The 23,603-nt window shown below is 43.0% G+C and overlaps 1 protein-coding gene across 4 annotated transcripts in view; it reads left to right on the top strand.

Annotated features, from left to right (window-relative positions):
* The first annotated feature begins 16,204 nt into the window (after nucleotides 1-16,204).
* LOC125722941 (interleukin-1 receptor accessory protein-like 1) overlaps nucleotides 16,205-23,603 on the top strand; it is a 242,827-nt gene continuing 235,428 nt past the window's right edge. For 2 of the 4 annotated variants that reach the window (XM_048999238.1, XM_048999235.1), the window contains exon 1: nucleotides 16,369-17,038. The gene's annotated coding sequence lies outside the window, so the exon portion shown is untranslated. Of the gene's footprint in view, nucleotides 16,271-16,365; nucleotides 17,039-23,603 lie in introns of those variants that run through there. The other 2 variants (XM_048999237.1, XM_048999239.1) reach the window with 2 other exon arrangements.

Raw genomic sequence — 23,603 nt, 5'->3', positions numbered from 1 at the left:
AGAGTCAGAGATCAGTGTTAAGTGAGAGAACTGCGTAACACGTAAGGTTAAGGTTAAGCATCAGGGACGTTGCTGCCGGATACGGAGGGGAATGAATAGTGGCTCACCAGAGAGGGCGCAGTTTGGGAATAAGAGACAAAAGCTTGCCTAGATTAATCCCAATCTGAGCATGAAACCTCCAGTTAATGGGGACAGCTAGTTCCCGTTTGATGATCTGAACAGCCTGTGAGTCTGACACCTAAGCAGGACAAGGGGCATTTTCAGAGCCTGTTGGTCACAAAAAAGTACTACACTCCAAATGATACAATATCAGGTTTACTGAATTTAATGGAGTGGTCATTAAGCATTTGAATGGGCAGTCTGATCATCATATCGCCAGATGACTATAATTAATTCAGCCGAAAGTGACATCAATATTACGCAATGTCAAGTCTCTCTAAGGACTTGGTTAAATTGGATATGCAGTTTAATTCTACTGCTGTAAAGACTCATTATGCTGTTCTGTGAAGCCGGGGAAACAAAAGGCATAAAGGAGAGATGGGCCATTAAATCAGGCTTGGGAAACTCGTGTGTTTTGTTTTCCTTTTTGTTTCATTTCTTCATGCTTCTATTTCTGAGCTCTGGCTCCATTAACGGATGGGAGATGGTGGTGGATGTGCTGCATGTTTACGTCTGACGGAGCCTGCAGATTTTATGAAAGGCCGCACGGTTTTTCACCTGTGCGCAAGGCGTTCCCGGGGGAACGGAAAGCTGAAGTGTTTTCCGGGCGGCGTCTTTGCGGTAGCGTTCCGTGGAATTTTCCTTCAGGAAGTCAGGAATATATGCGATACAACAGAAGAGACTTGAATAATTGAAACGTTTTGTTATGTTAAATATTCCATGGCAGTCCGCCTCCCAGGCGCTGCACATGATCGATGCAGAACACGCCATGGTTAGCAACGTGAGTCACTGTAATCGCTTTAATGATTTGACTCATAATGTTGACATGAACATGCGCGTTAAAATAGCTAAGTTCTGTTACACTTGTAAAGGCGTCGTGCCGCTGTGTGATTTGCGGCACCAGACACTCACATAAATGCATCCGACTCTCCTCCCTGTCGGCTCCTCCTCTTCCCATTGGCTCCACCCTTCGGTGCATCCAGAGGGACATTTATCTTTGACCTTTGTACTTAAGGTGCTTTCTGTGTCAAAGGCCGAGGCTTCCGCAATAAGTCTTTAAACGCGGAGAAAAGGCTTGCATGCCTTGCGCTGATGTATTACCCTTTGCCAGATACCTATGACCTAAAACCTCAGCCGGTTAGTGCCTTTTTTAAAACTGTAAACTGTGACCTAGTAACATTTTCATGGCCCCACATTACATATCTAACACATTATCCCACCTATTATTATATCTCCAAAATATCTTCTGTCTTAAACTATAAATTGACTTTTTATTATAAATTGACTAATTTTTGAAGCTTTCCTGTGGATAAAATCTTGCAGGCTGATTTAACTGTTGTGCACAAAATAATAATAATAATAATAATAATAATAACAACAATAATAATAATAACAATAATAATAATAATAATAACAACAATAATAATAATAATAATAATGACGACGATTGACTTTTCCATTGTTCCTTGTGTTCCCCAGGGAGGTAACACTGTGCCATATTTAAAACCCATCTGGGCACAGTTTTGTTTACTCGGTTTTGCCTGCGTTGTCACAGAAACCCTTGTGCTCTAATGTAGCCAATATTAAACCAGCAGGTATGTGAGCTGCTGAGCAATTTAAAAATCAATTCCTGCCTTGTTGAGCTACTTAAACTTTTATGGAGGAGTTATTTCTGCTGTCGTGCCATCCTTCACGTCTGAAAACGAAGCATGTTTTTACAGTTTTCATTAGTGTAATTAACTGTAACTGTTCCCTTAACCGGGGCGGCATGGTGGTGCAGTGGTTAGCACTGTTGCCTTACACCTCTGGGACCCGGGTTCGAGTCTCCGCCTGGGTCACATGTGTGCGGAGTTTGCATGTTCTCCCCATATCGTCGTGGAGTTTTCTCCGGGTACTCTGGTTTCCCCCCACAGTCCAAAGACATGCTGAGGCTAATTGGAGTTGCTAAATTACCCATAGGTGTGCATGTGTGAGTGACTGGTGTGTGAGTGTGCCCTGCGATGGGCTGGCCCCCCATCCTAGGTTGCTCCCTGCCTCGTGCCCATTGCTTCTGGGATAGGCTCCGGACCCCCCGCGACCCAGTAGGATAAGCAGTTTGGAAAATGGATGAATGGATGGATGTTTCGTTAACCGACATTATTTCTTTTCAGTGTTTTTGCTGGTGGGATGTTTTTCGGGAAGCACTGCTGGTCTGTGTCCCATGAGAAAGTGAACCGGTACGCCAAATGCGGGGATGGGGAACCTCATCCGGTGTGGGCGTGGCTTTTTAAGATGGCCTCTCAATCAGCCAATCACAGTGGGTCCCCTGGACTGGAGTTGAGAATCACTGCTTTATTATTGGCTGATTGAGAGGTCATCCCAAAAACCCACACCGGCTCTCCATGGATCAGGTTCCCCTTTCTCCTAGAAGGAGTGGGTCCTCATGTTTAGACCTTCATTTTTCTCTTTGGATACAGATCACCACCACATAGAGGGCAGCACGCCAAACGGTCACACATACACTACATGGACAAAAGCATGTGGAGCATCTCACTCTGAAACCAAGGGTATTAATATGAAGTTGCTGTTGTTGGCGATCATAGGCTCTGCTCTTCTGGGACGGCTTTCCATCAGGTGCTGGAATGTGACTGGTGGGACTCGCTACCATCCAGGTTGGGTATTGATGTTGCGTGATCAGCTCCCTTTCTGTGAGCTTGTGCAGTGACCACTTCACAGCTGAACTCGCTCCCAGGTGTTTACACTTCACTTGCAGCTGACCAGGGCAGCTTTTGCAGGACAAAAATGTGGCAAACTGACTTGTTGGAAAGGTGGCGTCGTATGTGGGCGTCTAGCAGAGAGTCACTAACCTTGTCCGCATGACCACCCATTCTGCCACCAGCGTTTGATGTTGCAGATTGCATGGCTGTGTGCTTAATTACACACCTGTGTGTCAGCAGTGGGCGTGGCTTACGTGGCCAGTTCCTGTAATTATTAGGAGTGTCCGCGTACTTTTGGCCATGCAGTGCATATGTCACCAGTGACGAGATTATTTTGAGGCCTTCACTGTTCCCAGAAAGGCAGCACCTTTTTCTGGTTAATGAACGCAGTCAGCCAGCTAGACGTCTCTTAAATTTCTGCGGCGAGGTTGTTTTTCTGCTCTGTGAGCTAATTCCTTTCTAGATGGATAATCCAGGATGCGTCTTATCCCCCTCCCAGGGCTGACTCATGTTACGGTAGCAGGGCAGCTTACGCTGACTCTCATTGCCAGCAAATGTCCATACGGCTTCTCCTCTACAGCGAGCAGCACATCTCCAGTGAAGGGAAATGGTGTCTAAATTTATCGTATTCATGGCAGGCAGCTAAATTGCAGAGTGAGATATTGCCATGCACTCGAATTAAACGTCTGAGACGAGCGTACTTTAAAAACAGATTAATCATTTTACCTTTCCTTCAGAGAATACACATTGTCCCTTTTTTTTGCTGCGATGGGTGATCTCAGGAAGGGTGTGTCTGGAATGTGAGGTTGCCATTTCTTAGGAAGCCCTGTAGACTCAGCATTCTTTTATCCCTCATCTGTTTGTCGAGACACTTAGATAAACAATGGGGAACATTGCTGTGATCTTTCTCTCCTCCTGTAATGGCCTTTAATTGTTTCTCTGTACAGGAACGCTTGCTGCAGTCACTCCATGCATTTTCTGTTCCCACGCAGCGATCTGCAGCTTGGACTGTTAATAAGCAAACCCTCCTCTCCCTTGGACTTAGGCTGTAATTACTAATTCTTGGCTGACCTTGCCACCCAAACTTTGCTTGAAAGTATCAATTACGTCTTGTCAATTTATATGATAATGAGCATTTTGGAGGGTGATGGTTTCTTGGAGTTTATGTGGGCTTTATTATGTTAGGCGTCCATAATATTCAATGACTGTCAGTCTTAGTGGGGGGGGAATACCAGTTCACTAAAGGGGCCGGTCCACATTTGACAGATGTCCTGGATCCAGAATGTACCACTAATGTGTTATATATAAAGTTATTTTGCAGCAAGTGCATTAGCTTAAATGGAGCACGCAGGAGACACGCAGCAACCCTAGGCTGAATGATTTAAGCTTAAGATAAAGTGTGTGTGTAGAAGCTGACGCTTTCCCCTTACGTGAATCACAGTATTGCTCGCTGTTGCAGAAGGATTTCAGAAAATTCTTCAAGGTCTCCGCTACATAGTCAGTGTTCCTATTCTCTCCATGTCGCTCCAGCCTCTCAGTTCACGTTATCACACTGTCTGCCTGCTGTCCCTTGAAGGTTTCTGTCAAGCACTGACGAAGTTTATTTTATTATTTTTTTAGACCCCCAGAACTGGGGTGCCTCTGGTTCCCGCTGAGTTTGCTGTGGTGGGTGGGGGTGGGGGGTGGCAGTGGATGATCTGCTTCTGGCCTAATAAGCGCACAGCAGTCCGCATCTTTCTCCCCCTCGCCTCTCGTCACATGTGAGCCTGACGACAGCATCCTGCAAGGACTTCAGCCCACTGTGACTTGGGACCTAAAGTGGTTTCCTAATATCTTATTATGTTTAATGTAACTGCAGTTCATCATTCCCATTATGCATGACTTCATATTTCCAAAATAATGTGACTAGAGTGGTGTTTGAGCAGTTTCCCCCCCCCCCCAAAAAAAAAAACTTCACATGGATCACAGCAGCACGCTTCAAATGCATTTCAGATTGCAGCAGAAAGTTGCTCATGCTCGGAGTCTTGTGAGAGTTGGGAAAATGCAAATAGAGTTTTTAATTCAATTTAAGTTTGAGCTGAGGTCGGAATAAAAGTATCTTAGAACAGCCAGCTGCATTTAATTTGAATCGGTTTTTTTTTCTCCTGACGTTGATTTGTGTTTCCTCCCAGCCTGTCCTCTAGCACAGCCTTGCAGAACAAGACTTGGCCAGAATATTTAAACATCCACGAAATATATATATATATATATATATATATATATATATATTTGTGTGTGACACATAACTCCCGTGACCATTATCAAAATTATCTGCAGTCTGTATCACAGTGACCCTTCTGTTGTTTGTGCCAAATGAGATAACCTTCCTTCACATCCCATATGAGTGAGTCATGGGTGTCCACCACCCTGTTGGTGGTTCATGGTTCTTACCTCCTCGGACCGCGCTCAGCAGGTACTCGCCGCCATGACCGTGAGAACCCCACAAGCCTTGCTGTCATTTCGGTGATGCTCTGACCGAGTCGTCTGGCCATAATGATCTGGCCCTTGACAAAGTCACTCAGATATTTTTAAATGTTGAATTGCTTATTTACCCCGACTTTTGGGGCCCTACAGCTGTGTCAACGTCAAGCATCAGAATCAGGGCTTATTTCCTGGTGATGAGAGAGAATTCAATATTTATGAAATAATATGGACCAAGCAAATGCGTCCTGAGTCAGCCAGCTTGTCACCTGACTTCCCATCTCAGGACATCCTACAAATATTTATATAGTGTTCATAGAAAGTCTTAATTCTGTAATAATCTTTAAATTTATTGGTTTCATATGAAAAGTCCATTGACAAGCAATGTGTAACATATCTGCACATGTCTTCCACACAGACATTTTCTTTTTATTACCTGTCATAACTTGTCGACAGACTCGTTCAGTTCTGTTCTTGCTATTGGCCCCCAATGGGACGCTAAACGCAAACGTTTGGCGTTTTATGTTATTGCAAAGGTGATGCTAATTAAAAAGCAGCCAATGGCGTTTGTCAATTAACTTTTCAACTCAGAGCAGCTCCTTTAGAACTATTTGGGCTTCGGCTTATTACTACTTGGAATGAATGTTTTACTTTTAAACGTTTGGTTGTTTGTAGTGTGATTTTTTTGCAAATGAATAAAACAGTTATAAAACCAATAAATGTACAATATTTTTACTGAATTAAGGAAGCGTCCCAAAAATTTCTGCTAGTATTGTACATTAGTATTTATAGGTTTTGCTAGTATTTGCTAATACTTTGAGTATTAGAACATACTCAGTATGCATATGGGCTGTGTTTGTAATGCTCTGCTTTATGGTCCTCTGTGTTTGTTCATATCATGCTGCTGTCGATTATTACCGTGACCTATTAATGAGGATACATCTTGAAGGCAGTTTACAGTAGGGAATCTCATGCTTGAAGATTGGAACATTTTACATTTTCAAACACCAGGATCAGTATGTTTCTTATTACAGTCTCTCACGGGATTGTTCTGCCGCCTTCTCTTGCTTTGTGCATTTCTGTCACACTTGTGGAAACCAAGAGTCGTGCTTCATATGTTCACCCTGGTCACTGTCCAGTTAAAATGTCCATGTAGTTTGCTGTTCTCTTCGCATTTTGAGGCACCCAGTTCAGAATGAGGAAAAAGTATCCTTTGCGTTCAAGAACCGTACAGAATGGAACAGGAACAAATGAAGACCACTGAAAGCCAGATGAGAACAGGGCGACTCTTACTTTGAATTTCGTTTGTTCCCTGTTTCAGATTCGCAGCGAGAAAAAAAGACCTTTCAGGAAACACATCGACACAGTGACACGAATACATTTTGACTACCGGAACATTGTGGGTTTTTGTGGCTCTCTAATTGCCTTTCTTCTGGGGAATGTCCCTTGCCCTTATAATAAACAGATTGATCTCCTTGTAAAGGAAAGTACTGTGAGTACAGTGAACCTATACGTGTAAAATATAATGGAATGTCATGCTTTCTCTTTTGGTCTGTAACTTGCATTAATATTAATGTCTTCTATCCCAGTTACTGCATCCCTCCAAAGTGGGCACAGTACCACAGTGTTTAAAGGGGGATCTGAATTCTCACTTGGAGTACTGTGGGCCATCTCATGACATAAAGGGACCACTTCAATAGGATTCTCAGTGTATAATTCAGAAGCAATAATACTCACTAATGATGTTTACAGCAGCTTAAAAACCATTTACCTGGTTGGAATTTCAAAAAGGCGGAGATCCTTCCATGCTGTTGTGCTGAAGGTATTTAAGTGGGGAAACCTTCACCCAGGGTGCAAAGCAGAGCTTCTACTAGGATGATCTATAGGGCACGTGAGATTCTTAGTGCCTGTACACTTTTGTGCTGGCCAAAGCTGAGTCTGTTTACATTCTGCTCCATATATCTCTCCCAGTGCTTTCGTGGCTGTCAAGGTTCCCCCAACAGTTCCTGTAGCTGCACTGCCAGTATTGGAGTTTTTAGAAGGTTCCCGAACAAAGGTGTTAGCAGATGAAACCATGTTACAGTATTTAATTACGTAACTTTCTTGGCTAACTGCCCTGTCGCTTCTGTGGTAAACAAGTTACTGATCAATATGTGAAAATTTTACACCCAAGAAACTGGTGGGGGTCGACCCTTGGGCACTAGAAGACACAAGACACCCCCCCCCCCCGGCTCCCCGGGGACGGAGTAGTATAGTTCTGGCTCCCAAACTGACGGCACGAAATAACTTGCATTTCTATTCCGGATTGTTCAGCCCTTAATTCTACACTGAGGTGCTCGCCAGTGTTTTACGTGGTTTACTGTTGCTCGGTAAACAAAAGGTCAGCGAGTGTAAATTTGCATGCTGAAAAGGTGACTACCTTAAGTGAATAGTCCTTCCGATTTTTCTAAATCTAAACTCAGTGGTGATGCTCAGATTATGGTAAACAGTCTATGCATGGAGCCCATGTATTATCAATGTATAATACCTGGACAAAAAAAAAAAAAAAGAACTTGTAAAACTTGGACTTACCGAACACTGCAGTGAAGAATGGGGGGGGGGCTCTGTTCCGCTGCCGGTGAGGAATGCCATCGATTTTAGGGTCTAATTGCTGTTGACGATTACATTCTGTGTTTTTTTTTTTTGTGTATTTCATTGTTTTCATCAGTCTGGCCTTTACACCTAAGTTCGAACCATTAATGAAAGACTGCGATGTTTTGTCGCTTTTGTGGTTTTAGTTTAGTTTCAGTGTGTCAGTTTTGAGGAGCCTAAAACTGCTAAGCGCCAAAAAATATGAGAAGTACCACAGCTCATCCCAATGCTAAATGCTCGCATGGGAATCAGGTCGTCGGCAACATTCAAATGGCAGTTTCTGACACCTCCTGCTCAATATTTTCATCTAGACAATAGGTGTGTGAAAAGGCAGTGTGTGTGAAAAGGAAGAATAAAAAGCCATTCAACGGCAGACACCTGGAGATGTTTTTCATATATATATATATATATATATATATATACTGTATATTTCAGTAATTAGTGGTACGCAAAGTCTTCAACTCCAAATGAGCTGGTCAGAACAGGGGTGTGTGAGTGACATGGGTGGGGATGCATATATCTGCAGTACTCAAGAAACGTCCAGCTGATGTTGAAGGAAACTCTTCGCTCCACAGAAGTGGCGGCCATATTTCGTACACCAAATGAAAGTGCTCCACACACAGACAGAGGAAATCTGCTCCACAAACGCTTAGCAGGCAGCCTCACTAACTAGATCTGAAGTCACTGGGGCAAATTTATGACAGACTGGCTCCCTTGCCCTCCTGAACTCCATTTCTCTGAAAAGCTGCATTCTCCCATCAGCAAATCCGCATAATATTAAGCTTAACTGGTTACGTAGCTCTGCCTTTGAAGTCTATACAAAAAAAATAATAAATCAGGCCTTTAACGCTGACTGTCCTGATCTTTTCTCACTCTTCTCAACCAAACTTCAAAAAGCAGCTGAAAGAAACCTGAAATGTCATGCGTGTTTTTCGTTGTCACCCGAATCAACAGGCCAGAATAACAAGGTCCCACATACAGTACAGAATGCTTGCGATTTACGTAAGTGAAGTTACTGAAATGAACAGGGGAAATAGTTACAGCATTTGGGAATCCCATCTCAGACTCTCTGGATGCCATTTTAGGCCTTAATTTTTTGCCAGATTGATTTAATGCTTGTTCATGGTTTTTAATGACCTGCAGATATCCTGATGTAGGAGAGGAAAGAAATCAAAAGGATATGCTATTGGAAAATTCTCCTTCAAGCCGTTATGCATTATTAAAAAAAAAATAAGGCAATGATCATGTGTAATTGGGCTTTCTCCATAATTATATCAAATTAGCTCTGACCTGAGACAGATAGGAAGCCGCTGATGAGAGGAAAAACCTAAATTAGAAGCCTAACTGGATAACCTTGCTCAGCCTGGCAAGTTTGGGGTGAGTTTTGTAGATTACCATCACTGCCTAGGACAATACAGACTCTGCCCTTTCCTTCTGATGGCAATTCGCAGCAGCAGTTCTCTTAGCAATCTTTACTAGGGATATATACTTTGTTCCATTTTCATTCTTTTGGGAACTGCCGTGTTTCTTTTGATTTCAGTTTCCGTGATCGTTAACAACGACGTTGTTGATAAAGCTGGGCTTGTACTCTATGCCGGACCCTCAGCATGGTCTATGTTCCTTCTAGTTCATTGGGGGCATTTCTCCATACCAAGAATGCAAAGACCGTACTTGTAGTCTTGGCAATGAACTTGGGGAGCAATGAATCATGGGATTGGTCTCATTTGGTGAGGACGCATCCTTGATATTTGGGGAGGAGCAACAACGACATCTGGGGATTTTTACCGTCGCTTGTACTTCTGTTGTTGAGTATTGGACCTGGTCTTCGGGAATGAAAGCACAAGAGAGCACAAGTGCGGCTGAGTAAGCGTGTTGAGATTCACCCTGGGTCTATCAAACTTCTTTATTTGTCACATGCACTTGTGCTCATACAACATACAGTGAAAAGCTTGTTCTGGTAGATTCCCTATGCGTGCTGTATAGATAGGAAATGTATCATGCTAGGTATAATATATCTAACTAAACAAGAGTTTAATAAAATATATTCTAAATATACCAGGGGGACAGAAACAATAACATAACACTGAGTGAGTATCGCAGATGACAGCAGTGTGCTAAAATGCAAGCAAGGTTAACATGTGGGGAGAGAGACCGCTAGTGTGGATGAGTGCAATGGTAGATCGGCACCCCAAAGGAAGCTCTGCTCACAAAAGCAGATCCGCCTCAACTAATGCAAAGGAGAAGTTATTTATTAACCCTTGTCCAGTCCACCATAACTCACACCACGGGGTTAACCACGGGAGCCTTGATGCTCTGCTTTCTCAGCATTTATAACAACATTCTCTTCCTCCTTAATGAACTGTTTCTGTTATTACTTTCCCCCCCAAATATGGGTCCTTTCCACATGTCTGAAGTGCAAGAGGCTGTCAGGATCAGTCCCTGCCTGGCCAGTAGGTGTCACTGGTCACCCCTTTCCTAGTGTTTGATGACAATCACCTGTGTCTTGTTTTTCCCAGCTCTTCTGTTTGATTGTATTTGCCTACACCTGTCCCTCGTTTTACCCTCATCATCTGTGTATATATGCACAGATGTGTATATATTGCCCTTGTTCCTCAGTCGGTCATTGTGTGTGTGTAGCTGTTGTTGCCATGTGATTGCTGCTATTTGCTGCGGTTGTTCCCTGTGTTGCTCCCAGTCTGAGTTTCGCCATTTGCCAATGTCGTTTTCGACCCCTGATGTAACGTTTGCTTCCTGTGTTCTTCTTGAATTCTAATTAAGTCCCGTCTTGTGAGCCACAACGCGGATCGTCCGTCCTTCATCACATACGTCCGTAACAGGGGCTGCACATGTGCAGGGCATTCAGTGTCATCTGGCCCACGTTGGGTGTGCAGGCGTGACCTAACGCCCAGATAACTGCCCGGCATCCATGACCCATATGTTGGATAAACCCATAATTAGAGAGCAGAGATACAATAGCCTATGTTTTCTCTTTCAGACCATCTGTGTCTGCGGTTGGGTTGGCGGGTGTGTTATTGTGCATATGTGTGTGAGAGACTGAGAAAGAGCAAAAAAACAGAGATTTCTCTGCTGAAGATCCAAGCAGTTAATAGATTATCTTTTCAGTTCTGTGGTGCAGATTATTAGGGGGCCAATGAAGTTTAACTCAAATTAACACTTATCTTTAACCTAGTTGGGAGATGTTAAGGCTTGTGTACAGTGTAGGCTGGCCACCTTCGTGTTGCCTGCATGACAGCACCAAAATGTGGTGTATAGCATTCAAACCCCTACCATTTAAGGCATCCCTCAGCGGTATGTCTGACCCTTCGTGACAGGAGGTCAGGCTCCATGCCGCAAGCTGTTTAATCACGTCCTCTAAATCTGCAGGCTTATGCCGCTGATTCATGCTCATTATTCTCGCATAAGCGTGGATGCCCTGGCTGCAGTCCAGGGGACAGCAACAGGAGCATGTTGGGAATTCTGTCCTGCAGTGAGACCCAGTGCGCTCAGGGCATACTAGTGCACATGAAAAGCCATTTGGTTCTCCTGCGACATGCCAGGTGTCGGACGACTCAAAGCTCAGGTATGCACCTCACATAGGCACGCTACCTTTCTATGGGCTCCGTCAGAATCAAGGCGAACAAAAAGGTGCCGGAATAAGCTGTAATGGTGACGTAGTGTTAATGAAGACGTACTTAACACTAAACAGGCAATTGTGGCTCTATTATAGAGAAAACATGCCATATGACAATGCTGGCTGAACTAGACTGTGGGCCTACAGCTGAGCAGCAATGCAGGAGGTGTAGTGAGCACAGGAGGACAGCAGGTGGCATAATGGTTAAGAACACGGATTTGTAACCTGAACATTATGGGGGTGCGTCCCAGGAGGGGGCTCTGCAGTGCTAACCCCCAAAAAAATCTGATGACACACAAGGAGACAGCAACGGTAAGAGTTGTCGATGGGGGGGTGGTGGGGGGCAGCGGTGGGTGCGCAGGCAATCATACGGTCCATAGCAATGCCCCTGGGAGAGGACTGAGGTTGTTCGTTTTAGGATAAATGCCTTTATTAAAAAACATAATTAAAATAAAAGGCAGTGTCCTTGGTGGGTGGCTTTTGGGGGTGGGGCACAATGATTCCTTTGGGGGCATGGCCCGCGAATGACACCCCCCCGCCCCCACCCCTCCATGTTACTGACCCCGGGCTCCAGGAAGAATCACGCTTTCTAAACAGGTAAAATTCTACGTCACTTTGGGGGTGCAAGTAGAGGACGGATTGTTGGCTTTTTGATTAAATAATAATCAAAGAAGTAGAGCAGTATTGAAATAGGATTCTGAGCACTCATCTGGACACCGGTTCTTAACAATACCAGGGACACGATAATCATTCAAAGTTCCGTGCAGCTATTTATGAAGTTGAGTGCCCGATACAGCCGAGTAACGATGAGACGCTATGTCGTTTACGGACGTCGTGCGCATGCGTGCGTGTGCGTACGTGTGAAGAACTAACACACGCGTGAGGGCTCAGTTGACAAACGGCATCCTTGAGCGATACTGTTGACACTGAAACGAGTCATTTGTGTTTTGGGACGCGCACTAAAATGAAATGAACAATTCCCCTCCCTCTGCTGCGACAGCCGTTCTTCACCACCGTGACAGTTTCACATCGCGGCTTGCCAGATGGTTATGTGACAGAAGCATCTGAAATGATTATTTTAAAAGAAGGCAGGAGAAAAATAGAGACACAGAGAAGCAATCACATTCACTCGCCACTGATTTATAAGGGAGAAAAATTATGCTACCATAATATTGTTCATATGAGTGTGAAGTTTCAATTTTTAGCTCAGCCTGAATATTAATTGGGGTTTCTGAACTTATCTTAATGAAAACTCAACTTTCGTGTCTGCTGTGTGCGCAAAAGTATAAATGTTCGAGATTATTAAATGAATCTACTGTCAAATTAAATGCCACAGAAATTTCATTTGACCCTTTACTTACTCATCTATATTTGTACCTTGTTCTAAATGTAATTTCCATATTCCGGTTGTAGCTTATTGGTTACATTTCAAGATTCTGCTATTAATGCCGATCAAAGTGTATTGGCATTGTTGAAAATTTAAAAAAAAATCACTGAAAACCAGAGATAACTTGCCAGTGTTGACAATTTGTATGTTAATTCATTTTTTCAGTGTAGCGAAATATACAGATCCTGTGACAATTCTTGGGCTCCTGGGACGAAGACTATGATTGGCTTCCGGCATTTGCCACGAACCGGTTTGTTACCAAATCGGATTTATAATGAAGTGACACACAGAAAGCATCGCAATCTTTCCGGAGAACTGGCGTAGCGATCTGTCTCAGTATTGTCTGCCCATAGTTTGCCTGCGACGTTTCAGATTCTGCGAGGTAGCAGCACCGGTCCGTTTGCGGCGAAGAAGCGCAGGAATTATATCAGCCAGTAAGCAGGAATGCCAATTTCCGTCCCCCCTCACCTCAGTGGTCGCAAATAACTGCCTAATTTCAACGAAACGTTTAATCTAGGGTGTATGTGCCGTTTTAATATTTAAAAACATATACTAGAGGTTTCAGTTTAGGTTCTGCAGAAAATTTACGGACTGGTAAAACTTGTAAACTGGGAGGTGCGGGGGGGGGGGGGGGATCGATGGATTTAAGTTCAGCCCTTTCCATTTTTTACGATTAGAACGCGTACAGACGTCATGCATCTTTAAAAGAGCGTGGTTTGAATATGTAGACCTAACCTAGTTAAATTTACCAACCAATTAACCAATCTCACGACTAAACCCGTTGCGCCCCGGGGGCTGGTACCCCCTGATGTACATTATGAGGATTGTTTACAAATAGACAAGCAGATGTTTGGACTGGTTCTCCGACATTTCTCATTCGTAGCTAGCGGTGTCGGTGGGGTATGGAGACCCTAGCAAACTGCAGGGCCACCAAAATCTACCGTCCCGTCCCCCCGCTTGCCAACATCTACCAGGAGGGGGGGACCCAGAATGTCTAGCTACGCCCCTGCAGGTAGCCGCGTGTTTCTGAGCTGACATTTTACTTTTATTTTTGTAAATATACGTTGGAGCCCTTCACCCCAAAACAAAAGATATAAAAGTTACGAAAGAAAAGGGAAACTTCTAATAATTGCCATTAATTGGTTGGTGTTGATGTCTTTAAGATGTAGTTTAATAAATTACCTTTTAGAGACCGCAAAACATGTAACTTGTCTATAGTTCATATACCCCCGTAGACTAAATCTACAGTAGCCTATGTACAATGTTTGTAGGTATCGCATCGAGCTATATGATTTTCATTTACAGCATTACAACGTTTATTCTAATCGCTGCAGCTGGAGGAGATGAAGACTTGCACTATGAAACTTGGTGGTTCTCCCTCACGCTATAATTAATACGCTAATAAACAATGTATGTGTCATTCTCCGGTCCTCGGACTTTTTTCCAAGGCTTTTTATTATTCAGATCTGCGAGCTGCCGCGTTGATGAAGCAAAATGTATTTAAACGGGAACCGTGACACCCAACTGAAGCCAATGTGTCACATATTTAACAAATGACCGTAATTCTGCCCCAGCTTTTTATTTTGGCGCATAAGAATAAAAATATGAATAGGTTTATATTTCGTATTACAGTGTGAATTTCGTACATTTATTTATACTTTAATGCCTGCATCAAACGAATCCCCATACAGTAAAGTACAGTATATTGCAAATGTATTCGATGATCTTCCGGTGCTTTAAACCCACGCAGTAAAGTAACCTATCCAGCCCTTCCTGGAAAATCAAAGCGCCGACTGTCAGCGGGTCATTCATTTAAGAGTCACGTTTCACCCATGATTGTGCTACACAGAGTATCTGGCGCCCCTCCCACAAGGAGGGGGCTTTTCTTTCTGTCAATACCCCCTTAATCGAAATGCGAGACACGCGGGAGCGGGTTTGGAAGCTGCCCCTTGACTCTGCCGCGACGTCCCGGGGAAATCAAACGGCGCCATTCACAGGGGCCCCTGCACACCCCATAGACTTTATCCCGAATTCATGAAGTTCCCGCCCGAAAAGACAACCGCCACCAATAATTACCCGAAGCCCAGGTTAGAGCCGCAACACTGTACCGCTGTATGTCTTAATATGCCTGAATGATCATGCTGAATGATCAGAAATGTTTTTTTTTTTTTTTTTACATATCACAGCTGCCAAAAAAAAGACAAACCCAAAAGACTGACAAGGCGTCCTTCATGAAATTTTAACTGTGTGCCGGTGCAATATTATGGTGAAAATTAGACGAGTACTGCATTATACCATATCTCATACATAAGCGTATCATATGTTTAGCCTTTCACTGCTTTATTTTAGTGCAGTTAATTGTTATCAAATATATATATTTAATTTATGATGATATGTTTTCTGTCAGGTTATCCTGAAACATCATGGTCTAGTTAATGTAAATCTGAATGAGCAGAAAGATTATATTTTTTAGTCCGAAGATTATCGGCATGTTGGTTTTACCGGCTTCTTCTTACTGCCTCGCAAAAAGTCGCCGTCCTGGCTAACCGTGAAGGCGGGTCCAGGGAGGCATGAGCGGGGCAGCTGCGGCTTTACAGCGGAGTAGCTGAGTAACCCTCAAATAACTGTAACGTTAGCTATTTACATTTAGTTTCATAACTAACTTTCCCATTTACTGGAATGTAACGATGTATGGAAGTCGTGAGTATTACACAGCTGTTATGACATATCCAGCTGTTACCCCCCTCTCGAGATCTATGTCGGCGCTAGATTGCTTTGGATTGTAGATGGAGGATCAGTGAGAAGTAGGGAAAAAGTTCTCTTTTAGTTTTGCTTAGATTCAAATAAGCTACATAGAACTAATAGTGTTTCGCTGATGATCTTGCTACATTTGCAAGATATTGTATTAAATGGCCACTTTGGGCCGATGACCCACGCAGGTCTCCCCCCCCCCCCCCTCCCCATCTTCTATGTCCTTGGTGCTGCTGAAAAATCCTCGAGTAGGATTCAGTATTCACCTCCCCCCACCCCCCGCCACGCAGCACCCACGCCATAACGACAGAAAGCTACAAACACTTTTGACGTATTTTAGACATTAATATGTAGTATGAATTTTTTGATGAGGGTAGTGCGGAGATGCCGCTTTAAGCCATGAAGTTGGTCCTGAAACGTGCCTCCGGATGGTTTCTGCTGTTTCCATTGGGCGGCGGTAGGAGAACCCTTAAGCTCGACTTCTGCCGCCTTGGGTCCTCACTGAAACACTTGTCTACTGAGGGTGAGAAGGAGGCTGGAGCCTTGGGATTCAAGGTGATAACTTACAGCGTTTGGCGATACCCTTCCATTTGCTTAGAATTTCGCTTATATATGCGTTTCTGCTTTTTAATATGCAACACCTGTTCTCTCATTTTTAACATACGGCCATTCATATATATTGTTATAATCAACCGGCACAATGCGTCTTTTAAGAGGTTTGTTGATAACCCAGGATGCCTCTCTGCGGGCTTTAGGACCACGGAGACGAATTTATAAGCAACGAGGTTTGTGAGTCTTCACATAGCAGCACTGGAGGAAAACCCCGTCGGATCCGGTATTATAGGATACTTGTGAAATATACATAGATTGCCTTCCTGTCTACGGCACAGCCTACCGAAGATTGCTCATGTGCATTGGGATGGTAACGCAGTGCACTTCTTTAAGATTCGTGATCAGCAATCCTTGTCATAGAGAGAGGACTTGTTTGGTGTTTAATCGCCTCTCATTTTATCTCGACATTTATATTTTTTAAATGTATGTCTGTTTTTTCCCTACTCCACGATCAGGTCTAGAAGAAAGCCCAAGCACTTTTTTTCAGTCATTACAGGAAACGCAGAAAAATGCACGGCAAATATTGGATTAATTTCTCCATTGGACAACTTGGCTATTGCATGAATGGGATATGTTGCTGAAATACATCTTTTTCACCTAAACATAACAGACGCGGAAACGTGTTCTTTACGCTGATCCGGCATTGTGATGTTCATAGATTTTTTTTGCCATTGACTGACGGAACTGGACCATTTCGGAAGCTGGTTGTAGGTAAGACAATTTATCTCCACGAATTGCCGCAGCTTCCCTCTTGGAACCATTTGGTAAAGTTGGTGGTTTTAATTTAACGGATACTTCCGTGATTGCGGCTAAGCATTGATCTGTCTGATTTAGTCAATATTGACAGAAAGTGTGAAGTTGATGTAGTTGCACAAAAGCCGTTCTGGTAAACTACGGAAATCATTTAGTATTTTCCCCCGGTTAAATATAAACGCCTGGATGAATTGCGGACTAATCGTCATTGCGCTCTGCGATTGCGTTCAAGTTCATCACCTGCCCGCAGTTTACACATGGAAGAGACGAAAATCTACAACTACGTCTAATCATATGTCTTTCTTTTTATTCACAAACCGATGGCTATACAAACCAGTATTGTCGTGTCGATAAGCAATATACTTGAAGTATGTGCCGTTATATAGCCTAGTACGAAGCCTGGTTGGTACAGGCTACCATTATGGACTGTTGAAGGCACATTGCAGTATAACAGAACCAAATGCTCCTGCTGAAGATCGTGAATGCGCCGTTTATAGTCTATCATACCGACAGAAAGAATACGTGTCTATAGGTATGATTTCGTTCATACAAAAAAAAAATGCATTTTGATAGTAGCCAACATATATTCACATTCGGAATATGGCCCGGCTCTGGATGTCGCACGAATAAAGTATAATTTACTGCTGCATTTATATTTTAATGTACAAAACATGTATAAGATACAGAAGACTACTTTTCTACCCTTTCACATTTTAAAGATTAATATAGCATGAATTAATCTCCCCACATTTGACTGTCCGCCTGGGAGTACGTGAATGGATGCGCTTTGGAGGAAAAAATAACAGGGCAGTTAAGTAGGCTAATGAAGAGCATTTGTTGGTACCAACATATTTTACTATATAATGCAACCGAGGGTTAGAAGAACTGCCGCACACGTTCTGAATTGCAAATTCATTCTGGCAATTATTAATATGATTAACGTCAGCTCAACGTAGGTGCCTCTGGACTACAAAGTTCCAAGTGGACCTATAGGGAGATCGGAGAGTGCCTTGTCTCTCTTTAGCAATAGGTGATGGAGTAAACCTCCCAAAAATCGCTGGAAGCCAGTTGCGTGTGGAGCGATGCAGTGTCCGTCGTGCCCATTTCCATGCAGTCACGGTCTGTCCTATTGCAAGTATGCGTGTGGCATTTACCGCTGCAATGGCTGTGAAAACGAGCTGTCCAGTAAACGAATCTCTGCTAAAAGAAGTGGTCTCGGAGAAACAATAAAAAATATAAATTATAGGCTACCGTCTGAGGCAATCCGTGACGAAAGAATATGTCGGATTTATTCGTGAATATGGGATTACGGGAGATGCTTTCGATTAAAACAAATGAAAACATTTAGGGTAATTTAGGCAATCCCTTCTTATAGCAGAAATGTTTCAATTGTATTTATAAATAATTTGTGGGGAGACTGTGGGGTTCGTGCTATTTATTTGTAGTTTATATGTATCCCGTTACCGCTTCGAATACTTGAGTTTAATCTATCATTAACCTGTCAATGAAATGTAACAAAATGAGTAAATGTAATGTAACTGATATAAATTTCTTGTCAGTATAGGAAACGGCATTAAACAAAGTGCAGAGCTAAGCGATTTGGGGGCATTGCTGATACGCGGCTGCCGCAGGCCATTTGAAGGGCGGATGTGGGCGATGTGCTTTTCCAGTAAATACCAAAATGACGGGATTCAGTTTTATGGCATATATATATATATATATATATATATATATATATATATATATATATATATATATATATATATATATATATAATCTATTTGTGCGTCACCATTACCTTGTTGTGCCACCACTTTAGTGGCTTTGCCTATGCAATTAAAATACTTATTTTGTCTTTACCTTTCTGTTACTCGAGTAACTATAGAATTAGTTGTTTGACATACCTAACCCCACATAGGAATAAAAGATGCGATCATTTAGGAATTGTTCAACCCACCAATTAGTTAATTTTGATGCATCTATATGAAAACGCTTAGAAGTATGATTGATTAATGCACAACATTTACCAAAGATGATTAGCGGATATTTGGGTGACACGACGTAACAATTACAGCGTATTCTTCCCATTGAAAACATCATACTTTCGTGGACTCTGAAAACTACAGAATTATACTTTTATAGAGCAACTGGTTAAACGAAAGCATGATGAAATGGGCCCACGTTTTATTAATGTGTGGTATTAATTGGTCGGCTCTTATTTTAAAAGAATAATCGTTGGCAGAAACAACCAATTAGAGTGCGCCGATAGAGAGGAAACGCTTAATTAGCTGATTATTACGAAATACCCGGTTAATGGGAAATGCGTTTGATCGGCGTCTCTATAATCAGATTCTGTACTTAGTATATTTAGATGGTACATCCTACTGTAAACAATATTAACACCACCGCTAATACTTTTAAAGATCCCGTCGTTTCTGGCGTTGAGAATTAGATCAATGGGCTTTTGGTCGGAACTTAACTTTAAATAAGGCGATTTTTCATTAGCCGGTGAGAAGACCACTCTCCCTTGTTGTATGAACGTTGTCCTTCGAATCAATAATATTTTCTAAGCAACGACGAATCTAATCTCGGGGTGAGTTGAGACTAATGATGATCAGCTGTCCTGTTCTGTTTTTTTCTTTTTAAATTATTATTATTATTTTAACTTGACTCCTGACTTGCTTCTATACAAACATTTGCGTGCAAGAGCGTGCGCTTCTCAGTTCTGACAGTGACCAGCAAGACATAGTAGATGCCGGTATATGCCCCGATGCGTTAATAATGAAGTGCGTCGATTCCCAGAGCTGGGTAAATCGTGAGGTGTGATACATTTTAATTGATATTTCCTCTTTGCGTTAATTAATTTTCATTAAAAAACAGTTGCCTGCGGCGTTTTATCAGAGGCACAGGAACCACGTTAAACATCCACCTATGAAGTGCTGCGTGTAAATTGCCAGTACACAATCTGTACTTTATTTAATAGCCCGTACTTTATTACTGTAGGGGTACCCTTGTGACCTGACAATTCCACTGAAACCCGTTTTAATTGGCTTTTGCCTTATAAAATTGTTGAGAGAAATATAGCAACGAGGTAAATGGGGATTTGCGGAGCAGTGTGTTTTAACTTTAGTCAGGGTATGTGCTAATTAAAAGAGGCGGAGTGTGTGTGTTCTTAGTCTTGCTGTTGGGGTACTGTGTTCCGGGGTGCCATTAGACATTTTGGGCCCCATGAAAGAGCACATTGTATTGGGCCCCCACTTCAGACTGATCCAATTATGCTGTAGTTTTTTTGAGAGGGGCCCTTGGAATCATCAGCCCCCCCACCCCCCCGCCTCCTTTCTGGTGCCCACTGACTGTGCGTCTTATTCGTTTATTAACATATTTTATTAATTAAAAGGACAGCTGCTGCCATTTGCCTTAGCCCTATGAAACGATATCAAGAGAGGCACTGCAGGACATGCGAGAGTTAAAAGGGTGAGATGATGAGGATTTGTGAAGGGAGGGCCCCAGGTTCAAATCATGGACCCCTTTGGCGTCTGACTTTGTGTGTTACGCCCTTAAAGGCACCTGCTTCGAGGTCAGTGCTGCCGCGGCATTGTTATGTTTTAATTGATGCTTGAAGTCCAACTTTAAAAGCATCCATTTTGTTCATTATTTCCTGCTGGGTGGGGGGAATTCCAAGGTCTCAACACCACTGGTGTCCCCTGAGAGGAGGATTCTGCAAACACTTTGCCCAGCTGGTTAAATGGTTTTGTACGCTGGAGCTTTTACAAAACGACTGTAAAGAACTGGGACAATCTGCCGTGATGGTGATCTTGGGACTGCATGGATCAGTGGGGTGACTGCTCTGACCAATGGGGCACCAGATTCTGGGAATGAGGCAACTCTATTGGTGATTTTGTGGTTGTCATGCGGGACATTTGCAAATATTCTCCAGTTTGATATCTCTGCTAGGCTGTGAGTGAGATGCACACTCAGCCTTTTTTTGGTTAGTCTTTCCACAGTCTGTTTGAACTAAGTTAGAACCTGTTTCTAAGGAATAAGTGTGGCAGAAAAAGTATTTTTTGCTCATTAGAAGCTGTGGATCTTGAATGCCTTAGAGATTGTTTTTCCTGTGTTTTTGATGTTAGCACTGTTGCTCACATGACCAAAGCATAGAGATCTGTTTGGCTTTCGTAGTGTGTGATGGACCAGCCTATCGTCCAGGGTCTATCTGGGCTTTGGGGTATTGACCTGCATCTTTTCAACTCGCCTGGACGGTTATTATTTATGTTTTATAGTGGTTGGAATACAATTAGAGAAAGACCTGACTTTCTGTCGCGGGTGATGCGTTTGCCATTCGTTCACCACTGAGGCCTAATTAAACCTTAGGGTTGTGTTTACCTGGGTCTGTCATAGACTGTTTGGTTTGATTTTGTTCCCCCCCCCCCCCCCCCATTGAGGATGTTTGTATTGGACGTGCTGGAGCAGGAGTGACAGCAGCAGCATATGGATGCCCCCCCGTGAAAAATGACCTGGAAGCAGACAGAGAGGAGCATGGAGAATATCAACTCGGCCATCTTCGTTCAGGAAATGCGCGGCAGCAGAACCTGTCTGACAGCGCTAAAGCATTGATCCGACTCTACTGGCAGCACTGAGCGGGCTTACGGTTTCGGGGTGGGCTAGATTTAATTCTCTGCTGGTAAATGGAACCACTGTGAGAACAAGGTACGGGTCCCATGAGATGCCCAAGTTTTTCACCCATGAACCTGATACTTATCCTGAATCATAACAGTAAAATATTCCGCTGTATAAACAGTTGACTGGGGACTGACTGCACATCTCCACGTTTCCGTGGGAACTGTGTTGTTTCCTCCTGCCGTCTCAACACAAGCAGTTTAGGTCAATTTCTGACTTTGAATTGCCCCAAGTGTGTGGTGTGTATGTAAGTGTCTGAGGTTCCCTTAATGCATTGACGCGCTTTCTAAGTTGCTTGTGCCTCATGCTTTCTAGGAAAAACCCAGTATCATGTAACCGTAATTGATTGAGTGTTTGTTGAAGATGGATGGGTTCAGATGGATAGTTGTGCAAACTGGTTTGACCAGACATAAATAATATATTAAGCTAAAGATCCCTCTTCCCAGTGAATCAAGATCACTCTACCAGTTTGCAGGGGATATTTTTTGTATTATTTGTCAATGGTCGATAGGCGATACGCAACATCATTTTGGTACTGGGTGCACAAGTATAAGTCTCCAACCATTTTGCTGTTATGTTGGTTACCACTGAAGATGCTTTGCATTTTACAGGGGTGTGAGATATGTCGCTTGGTGTGTAGAGCACGGGATGCTACATTTCCTGAGGAGGTCGGGAGACAAAGAGAGGCTTAAAATCAGGAGGGTTTTTACAATTAGGCTTATGTGGAGCATCTTCTGAGCCTATGAGCAGCACTTTGTTTGTTTGTCCGTTTGTTTATTTTAGGTGTCAAACAAGTATGTGGTGTGACCTGTTACAAACGAAAAAGGGATAAATTTCCAATTTAATTGACTTTCTCTTCCTTCCCAGGCCTTGTACATGAAGGTAAAGATGTATTACAGAATTTTTGTCTGGCATTTAAAAAGACTTAATGTCAAAGGTTCAAAGTGCCTGTTTGTGCAAACAGATTAGATTCTTTTGCTCTTGTTGGTTAATTTATAGAATCTTTCATCTCTTTATTCAGTGCTAGGTTATGTACCTAGATCATGAGTACTGATTGATTGGTGCCTTGTTGCCAGGGGAACCACAGTAGTATCAGAATGCCACGGCATGCATACTAATGAGCATAACGCCATTTATTCCATTCCACTAACGCGTCACTGGGCGGAGCCTTGAGACATGGGAGCTGTCAGGAATCCTGCCCCCTAGAGATTCACTGGTAGCTGTAGAGATGGTCGTGTGATGAAACGGTCAGGGGTTACAGGAGGAATCCCACGCTCAGCGGTCCCTCTCACAATCCATTCACCTTGCTGTGTTCAAGGCATAGGAGGCAATGGGGAGAGAGCCGTTCAGATCCTGCCTCAAGTTTTCAGCTAAACCCCGTCGGTCCGTGGACACTGTCCTGCGTTAAATTTTATTTCAGATGCTCAGTGTTAATGGTTGTTTGACCAACTTCCTTTGGTTCCATGTTTGGTTCACTGGTCACGGCTGATCTGTAAACAGAATTAATTGAATTCTGGTGTTTCGGCTCATATTAATTGGCCATAAGTAGATTTTTAGTGTGTCATATTTGCACATACAAATCTCCTTTAAAGTTAAACAACTTCTTAAGTAAAGAGAGTGCATTATCTAAGAGGATTGGCTGAAGAGCCAATATGATGGCACTTAAGCAAAGAACTTACTCTCTTGCAAGAGTACTCATTCTGAGTGTTTTCAGTAAATACCCCCGTAAACTACAGTAGTAAAGATGTAAGTTATTTCACTTGGAGCAAAACCTTGTTATTCCGCTTTCCTCATATTTTCTGTACAATCAGTTCCCAGTTACAGAAGAACAATTACCCTCATTCTC

Source organism: Brienomyrus brachyistius, unplaced genomic scaffold (genome assembly GCF_023856365.1).
Source record: "Brienomyrus brachyistius isolate T26 unplaced genomic scaffold, BBRACH_0.4 scaffold44, whole genome shotgun sequence".
Taxonomy (NCBI): Eukaryota; Metazoa; Chordata; class Actinopteri; order Osteoglossiformes; family Mormyridae; genus Brienomyrus; species Brienomyrus brachyistius.
The sequence above is the reverse complement of the archived record's forward strand: the minus strand, read 5'-3'. Positions and strand labels throughout refer to the sequence as shown.